This window comes from Myotis davidii, unplaced genomic scaffold, assembly GCF_000327345.1.
Source record: "Myotis davidii unplaced genomic scaffold, ASM32734v1 scaffold49, whole genome shotgun sequence".
NCBI classification, from domain to species: Eukaryota; Metazoa; Chordata; class Mammalia; order Chiroptera; family Vespertilionidae; genus Myotis; species Myotis davidii.
The window spans coordinates 4,807,194-4,815,197 of NW_006300375.1; the positions used below are offsets into that span (position 1 = coordinate 4,807,194).

At 43.8% G+C, this 8,004-nt stretch overlaps 1 protein-coding gene across 1 annotated transcript in view; it reads left to right on the top strand.

Annotated features, from left to right (window-relative positions):
- The first annotated feature begins 5,660 nt into the window (after positions 1-5,660).
- Positions 5,661-8,004, top strand: part of ZNF398 (zinc finger protein 398) — a 20,572-nt gene continuing 18,228 nt past the window's right edge. The window contains 1 exon segment of the mRNA XM_015572708.1: positions 5,661-5,731. The gene's annotated coding sequence lies outside the window, so the exon portion shown is untranslated.

An 8,004-nucleotide genomic window follows, 5' to 3' on the forward strand; every position in this document is an offset into this window, starting at 1 on the left:
CTCCCCAGCAGTGCCCGCGGGGGGCTTGTCAGTGTTTGTTCTGGGCGTGTGGACTGCGGGCCCGCGGCGCCCAGCTGTCCGCCTGCTGCCGGGGCTGCGGGACCAACTCACACCAGACCCCGGTGGAATGAGCAGGAACTAGACAGGTTTCAAACATACGCCTTGCATTTGCGAACTCAGGTTTTCATACCCCCCGCCCCCGAGGAGAGCAGTCTCGGTGGGTCGGGAGCCAGGCCGGGCTATGGAGGAGTGACTGGGGAATGAGAAAAGCAGAGGAAAAGGAGGGAGCAGTACCACTGGGGTGGGGAATGGGGCACGGGGGAATGCCAGCTCTGCTTCTGGGTCTTCTCTTCCTGCCCCAGTCGTTCAAAAACATATGGTAGAGGTGAGCACGTGTGTGCCAGCCCCGGCCAATAGAAATACAACGGAAGCCGCATGTGTCACCTGATGCTTTCTAGGAGTCATATTTACAAAGTAAAGACAAATAGATGAAGTGGATCTTAATGATCTATTTTATTTAACCCGGTGCATACAAAATGTTTCAAAGTGTGGTCAAAAGTAAGGAATTAATCGAGCTTTGCCTCCCTCCTCCCCCATACTAAGTCTTTAAAATCTGGTGTGTATTTTATACTCACAGCACATAGTAATCAGAATAAGCACATTTCAAGTGCTCGGTAGCCACAGGTGACTACAATATTGAACAATGCGGGTCTATCTTATGGAGAAGAAATGTTGGCCATAAAAATTAAAAAACAGCCCTAACCAGTTTGGCTCAGTGGATAGAGCGTCGGCCTGAGGACTGAAGGGTCCCAGGTTCGATTCTGGCCAAGGGCATGTACCTTGGTTGCGGGCACATCTCCAGTAGGGGGTGTGCAGGAGGCAGCTGACCGATGTTTCTAACTCTCTGTCCCTCTCCCTTCCTCGCTGTAAAAAAAATCAGTAAAATATATTTTTTAAAAAATTAAAAAACAAACAAAAAAACAACGTACCCAAAAATGTGGAAGGAGTTGGTATTCGGAGCATGAAGTGGAGAGATTGGTTTTAAATATGATGAACCTTTTTCCTGTGGGAAGGAAAAAAGAAAGCATGGGTTAAGTTATTAATGAGTCTGAGGTGGGAAGAGGTGTGAAGAAAAAGGAAAACGTTCAGAGTTGTTTTTTTTTTAATATATTTTATTGATTTTTTACAGAGAGGAAGGGAGAGAGATAGAGAGGCAGAAACATCGATAAGAGAGAAACATCGATCAGCCGCCCCTTGCACATCCCCCACTGGGGATGTGCCCGAAACCCAGGCACATGCCCCCTACCGGAATTGAACCTGGGACCCTTCAGTCCGCAGGCCGACGCTCCATCCACTGAACCAAACCGGTTTTGGCTGTTCAGAGAGTTTTTATCTAATTTTTTTTTTCCATGTCATCTGAGCGTGAGGGGTGGGCCCTGGGGCGGCGCCAGTACCTGGGAGCTGGTTAAAATGCAGAATCTCAAGCTTCCTCCCAGACTACTAACTCAAAATCTGCATTTCAATGAAATCTCCAGATGATTCTTACGCACATTAGTTTGAGGAGGCACATTAGTTTGAGGAGCGCTGTAGCAAAAAGTGTGAGAGGGGCTGGGGTGTGTAGTGGCCACACATGGGATGGGAAAAGCAGTATGGGGGTTGCCAGGCAGTGTTGAGTCCCTGCTGAGCTTAGAGACATCGGTTGGTGTGTGGTGACACCAGTTTACCTGGTTCTGTGACTTACCAGCCTGCCTGCAGAAGCAGAATGAGAAGGATCGGAATGATTCCAGCCTGAAGGTTAGCCCAGCAGGTGAGGCAGAAAGACAGGGTTGAAAGTGGCTGAAGTGATCAGCTGAGGAGGAAAGCGAAGCTGGGAGCAGTCTGATAAGCCAGCAGCAAATGGAATGGCCAAGGGTTCGGTGGGTTGCAGAGCAGGTGAAATGAAAATAAGCTCGGGGGTGAGCTGAAGAAGTTGGAGGTTGTGGCCGTAGAGCCAGTTACCATAGCATCAGAAGTCTTTGTAGAGGTCATGCTCATCCAACCTCCTGTTACAGCAATTTCTTTTTTTAAAATACACTGTTTCAATGTACATTCAGTGATGGGATAACCTGTTACTTTCTTAGAAGACCTAGTTCAAAAGTTAACTTATATAGACCAAAGTTGGCCTGCCTAAAAATTCCATGTTGGTTCTAGTTCTGCCATGTGGAGTAATACAGTATATTATGTTCTGTTTTATAACTCTCCAGACTCAACTTTCAAAGCTTGTTCAGCTATTACTGAATAGTATGGTTGTGTTGTTGTTGTTTTTTAAAAAAACTTACGTTTTTATTAATTTCAGATAGAAAGGGAGAGAGAGAGAGGAACATCAATGATGAGAGAGAACCATGGATCAACGCCTCCCGCACCCCCACCCTGCCCTCCCTGCACTGGGGATCCAGCCCGAAACCCAGGCATGTGCCCTGAGTGGAATCAAACCGAAACCTCCTGGTTCAACCGCTGAGCCACACCGGCTGGACATATGGTTGTGGTTTGTAAGAAGGGTGGTGGACAGGGCCAGAGCCCAAGTCCCTACGCACACTGAGCCGGGTGAAACCTGGAAAGTTCCTGGGGCATGCAGGACTTTCGATGTAGGCCTTTCCCACTGACAGAGAATGCTGCAGCAATCTTGAGCCTGTGAACAGTTGGCTAAAGTTCCTTGCATCTAGGGCAGTGGTTCTCAATCTTGGCTGCACATTACAATCACCCGGGAATCTTTTTAAAATTCTGATTTCTGGGCCTCAGCCTCCGGAAATTCTGTTTCCTTGTTAATGTTGTGGCCTCACCCCATAACAAAGAAACAGAATTTCCGGAGGATGAGGCCCAGAAATCAGGATTTTAAAAAGATTCCTGGGTGATTCTTATGTGCAGCCAAGGTTGAGAACCATTGAATTCTAGGGAGTATGCCAGACTGGTTCTTGATCTAGTTTCACTCACTGTCTTGACCTAATCCATTCCTGACCCATCAAAGCAGCTCTCTTGACTTTTGATGCTGATGAGCTCCATGAAGATGAGGCATATGCAAGCAGTAATCAAACGATATTTAGATGAATCTCAGATAGCCAGTTAAGCAGTTCTTATCTCGTTTAAGTTTGGATTAGGGCTTCTTCTAACACTCAGTGCCTTGTCTCATCTCTCCACTGCACACAGACTTCTGAATGGGACTCCGAATGCCTTACGTCCCTACAGCCCCTTCCCCTCCCCACACCCCCAGGAGCAAACGAGGCACACCTGCAGACTGCAGCCATCTCCCTGTGGACAGTGGTGGCAGCTGTGCAGGCTATAGAGAGAAAGGTGGAGGTGCACAGCCGGCGTCTCCTACATCTAGAAGGACGGACAGGGACAACAGAGAAGAAGCTGGCCAGCTGTGAAAAGACAGTGGCTGATCTCGGGAACCAGCTGGATGGCAAGTGGGCCGTGCTGGGGACCCTGCTGCAGGAGTACGGGCTGCTGCAGCGGCGGCTGGAGAACTTGGAGAACCTGCTGAGGAACAGGAACTTCTGGATCCTGCGGCTGCCCCCGGGCATTAAAGGAGATATCCCAAAGGTAGTGCTTCACTTCTAGTTGGAAAGTGATACCACTAGTCCTTAGTAAGGGATAGCCTGGGGAACCTTAACCTTGTTTTATGTTTATCTATTTGGGAAGCATTTCATGCTCAATTTAGCAGTTCATCTGAAGTGTCAAACTTCAGATTAGAAAACTCTTTCCGATACAAAATTGGCAGTCTGACAGGTGGATTTTTTTTCTCTTTTGCTTTCTCTTACTCATTACACCCAAGTCACTTTTTTCTTTGTTAACCTGTCTGCCACATCTTGGTGTGGAAACTAAATTAAATATCATTAAATCAGTCAATTTTAATTTGTTGGCAATTCTGGTGAAAAAGTTAGAGGGAAGACAAGGGAAGGGATGTAGAGTAAATGGTTATTGTAAGGGTTTGGGGTGATTTGTAGGTGTAGGGTTGATGTAGACTCTGTCCTTCAGCTCCTCTACAGAATTGTGCTGCAATGCTGGAGCCCAGCCTTTCTGAATGGAATAGCCTTTAAAACAAAAGGAAATAAACTTTATTCTTAAGCTATAGAAGACAGCCTTGAGGCAGCTGGTTCCCAACGATGCCTGTTAGTTTATTCATTCATTCAACAGATATTTCCCGAACACTTACTCTTGCTTGATATCTGCTCTCTGAAGGCATAGCATTGAACAATTCCTGTAAACTCCTCTGGAGCTTAAATTTAAGTAAAGAAAGATAATATAAACAAACAAGAAAATGAATATATTTAAGTGCTTTGACAAAAATGAAGGTGCTATCCAGTGATTTATTTTAGATTGGCTGTCAGAGACGGACTCAGTAAGGAGCTAATATTTAGGCTGAGACTGATTAACAGGAAGGACCCCTCTGTGAGAAGTTCTGAGGAAGGGCTTTCTGGTAGGAAGAATACCTAGTGCAAAGTCCCGAGGGGAAGTAAGAAGGCAGTTAGCAGGTAGGCAGTGAGTAAACGGGAGCGTGCTAGAAGAACGAGGAGGGCAGTGTTTTCCAACATAGCCATCACTTACATGGTTTTAAACTTTAGATGGACATCTCACCTTGAGATTCTGATTTAATAGGTCCAGGATGCGGCCTAAGCATGAATAATTCTTAGAGCTCCATCATGATTCTAATACGTGCTAGGTTTGTGAACCATGGGTGTAGTGCATTGGAGACCAAGGTAAGGAATGTGGATTTTACCTTAATACTCTAGGGAATAAATTGGAGGGTTTTAAGCAGAGGAGATACATCTGGTATAGATTTTGAAAGTATCACTTTGGCTCTAGCTGGTTTGGCTCAGTGGATAGAGCGTCAGCCTGCGGACTGAAGGGTCCCAGGTTCGATTCCAGTCAAGGGCACATGCCTGGGTTGCGGGCTCGATCCCCAGTAGGGGGCAAGCAGGAGGCAGCCAATCAATGATTCTCTCTCATGATTGATGTTCCTATCTTTCTATCCCTCTCCCTTCCTCTCTGAAATCAATAAAAATATATTTTTAAATTAAAAAAAAGAAAAAAAAGAAAGTATCACTTTGGCTGCTATGTGGAGAATGGATCATGAAGGTAAGAACAGAAATGGAGAAAATTAATAAGGCGACTGTAATCTTTGGGGGATGAGAGCGGCTTGGATGAGGGTAGCAGTAATGGAGCTGGAGACAAGAGGACAGATTGAGGATATTTTGATGGTAGAATTGATGATAGGACTTACTGGTGGGAATTAGAGAATGAGGAGTTAAGAATAATAATTTACTGTTCTAAGTGTTTTCATCATTTTTATAAGAAACCTAACTGGTCCAAGATCATGTAGTTACGAGGTATAAATAATGGAGTTGTATTTAGTCCAGAGCATATTCTCTTAGAGACCTTAGGTTCACTGACGCTTAGGCTTTTGGCTTGAAGAACTGGATGGATGATGTTGACATTTCCTGAGATGGGGACTATCTTGCGGGTAGAGGGGAGTTAGGAGTTTGCCTTTGGCAGGTTTGGGATGCCTGTGACACATTCAGGAGAGGTGTTAATTGGTCTCTGAAGCGCAAAGGTAAGAAGTATTTGGGAATTGTTGATGTACAGATTGCAGTATAAATCATGAGCCTGGAGTGGTTACCGCAGGAGAGAAAGTGGAGAAGCAAGAGAAAGAGTCCAAGGACAAAACTCCAGGATTGGGAGGAGTGGCCCTGAGGTAAGAAAAGAAACAAAATGGAAGTATGTGGAGTCCCAGGGACGAGGAGAAAAGGCGTTTCAAGGAGAGAATTGCCATTTGAGTTGAGTGTGTTACTGAGAGGTCTAGAAAGATGAGGATATGATTTGGCAACATCGGCTGGTGACCTTGATAAAAGTTGTTTCAGTGCAGTGGTAGAGATAGAAGACTGAATGGACCAGGTTGAAGAGTGACCGGCAAAGGGGGAAATGGAGAAAATGACGTAAACTGACTCTTTCAAAAAAGAGGTACCTGGAAGGATCTCAGAGGCAGGGTCTGATGGAAAACCTTCCCCACAGTGTGTTTTATTTTTGTTTTGTTTGTTTTTTGTGTTTGTTTGTTTTTTGGGTAATCCTCATTCAAGGATATTTTTCCATTGATTTTTAGCGAGAGTGGAAGGGAGAGGGAAAGTCAGAGAGAAATATCGATGTGAGAGAAACACACCGATCAGTTGCCTCCTGCACAATCCCTGACCAGAGCTTGGGTTGGGGAGGAGCCTGCAACCAAGGTATGTACCTCTGACTGGAATGGAACCCAGGACCCTTCGTTCCACAGTCCGATGCTCTATCACTGAGCCAGACCGGCTAGGGCCCCACAGTGTGTTTTACTTTTATTCGGAGCCCCTCCAAAAGTTCTTTAGGATAGTTTAAACTTAGCATTTGCCATAATAATAGCAGAAAAGGTAAGCTGAAGTTACTTATTGTCTTCCCTGGGTAAATGGGTAACATTTAAACTTTCCATCTTAAATTCTAAAATCATATATAAAATAATGTTCTTTATCTTAAAGATTTCTTAATGAAATTACATATATTGAAGATTTGCTAGATTGGTATATGGGAAGTAAACTTTTATGTCCTTGCTTTGTTGAAAATGTTCTTATTCTGCCCTTTTGAATTCCAAGTTCAAAACAATTTTCCCTCGGAAAACTCTTTATTTTAATTTTTAAAATTGTGGTAAACCATACCTAAAAGTTATCATTTTAACCATGTTTAAGTGTACAGTTCAGTGGCAGTAAGTACATTTACATTGTTTGCAACTGCCATTCATCTCCAGAACTTCCCAAACTAAAAAAAACTCTATTCCCATTAAACACTATCTCCCCTTTCCCACATTCCCTGTCCCTGGCACCTACCATTCTACTTTATTTCTCTGTGAGTTTGATAACTCTCATACAACTGAAATCATACAATATTTGTCCTTTTGTGACGGGTTTGTTTCACTAACATAGTATCTCCTGGTTCATCCATGTTATAGCATATCAGAATTTCCTTCTTAAGGCTGAATAATACTCAGTTTTTCTCAGAATTTTAAAGGCATTGGTCCTTTGTCTCACAACATCAAATGCAATCGATGAAAAGTTTACTACCCAATTCTCATTTGTTTGTAAGAAATCTGGTTGTTGTTTTTTTTCTCTCCAGAAACTTTTATCTTCTATTCATACTGGTTTTTCTAAAATTTATTGAGGATATGTCTGCATGTAGGTTTTGTTAAATTTGTATTGGGCAGTTGTCATGACCTTTCAATCAGAAGTCTGGGAAATTTTCTTCTATGAATTTATATACTATTTCATCCCCTCCCCATTTTTTTCTGTTTTCATCCTGGAACTACTTTGACAGGTGATGGATTATTGTATTTTAACTTTTCCTTCATGTTTTTCTTTTTCCTTGTTTTTCTTCTTAAACATTTTTATTGACTTTTAGAGAAAGGGGAAGGGAGAGTGATAGGGAGATATAAACATCAATGAGAGAGAAATATTGATCGGCTGCCTCCTGCATGCCCTCCCACTGGGGATGGAGCCTGCAACCAGGACATGAACCCTAACTGGGAATCAAAACAGTGACTTCTTAATTCTTGGGTTGATGCTCAACCACTGAACCATGGCGAGGCTTTATTCAAGGTGGGTTTTTTTCCCTCTCTTTGTTTTTTGTTTCATATATATACTAGAGGCCCAATGCACAAAATTCGTGCAAGGGTAGGCCTTCCTTCCCCCAGCTGCCAGTACCAGCTTCCCTCTGGCACTTGGGATCCAGGCTTCCCTCGCAGCCCTGGTTTTGTCCTTCCGGACATCAGATCTAATTAGCATATTATGCTTTTATTATTATAGACTAGAGGCCCGGTGCACAAAAATTTGTGCACTCGGGCGGGGGGGGTCCCTCAGCTCTGTAAAGAATTATTACGAAGTATTGCTTTGTATAAAGATACGTTCTAGAAGAGTATTACCAAAAGAAAGAGAGAGAGAGAAGGAAAAGGAAGGA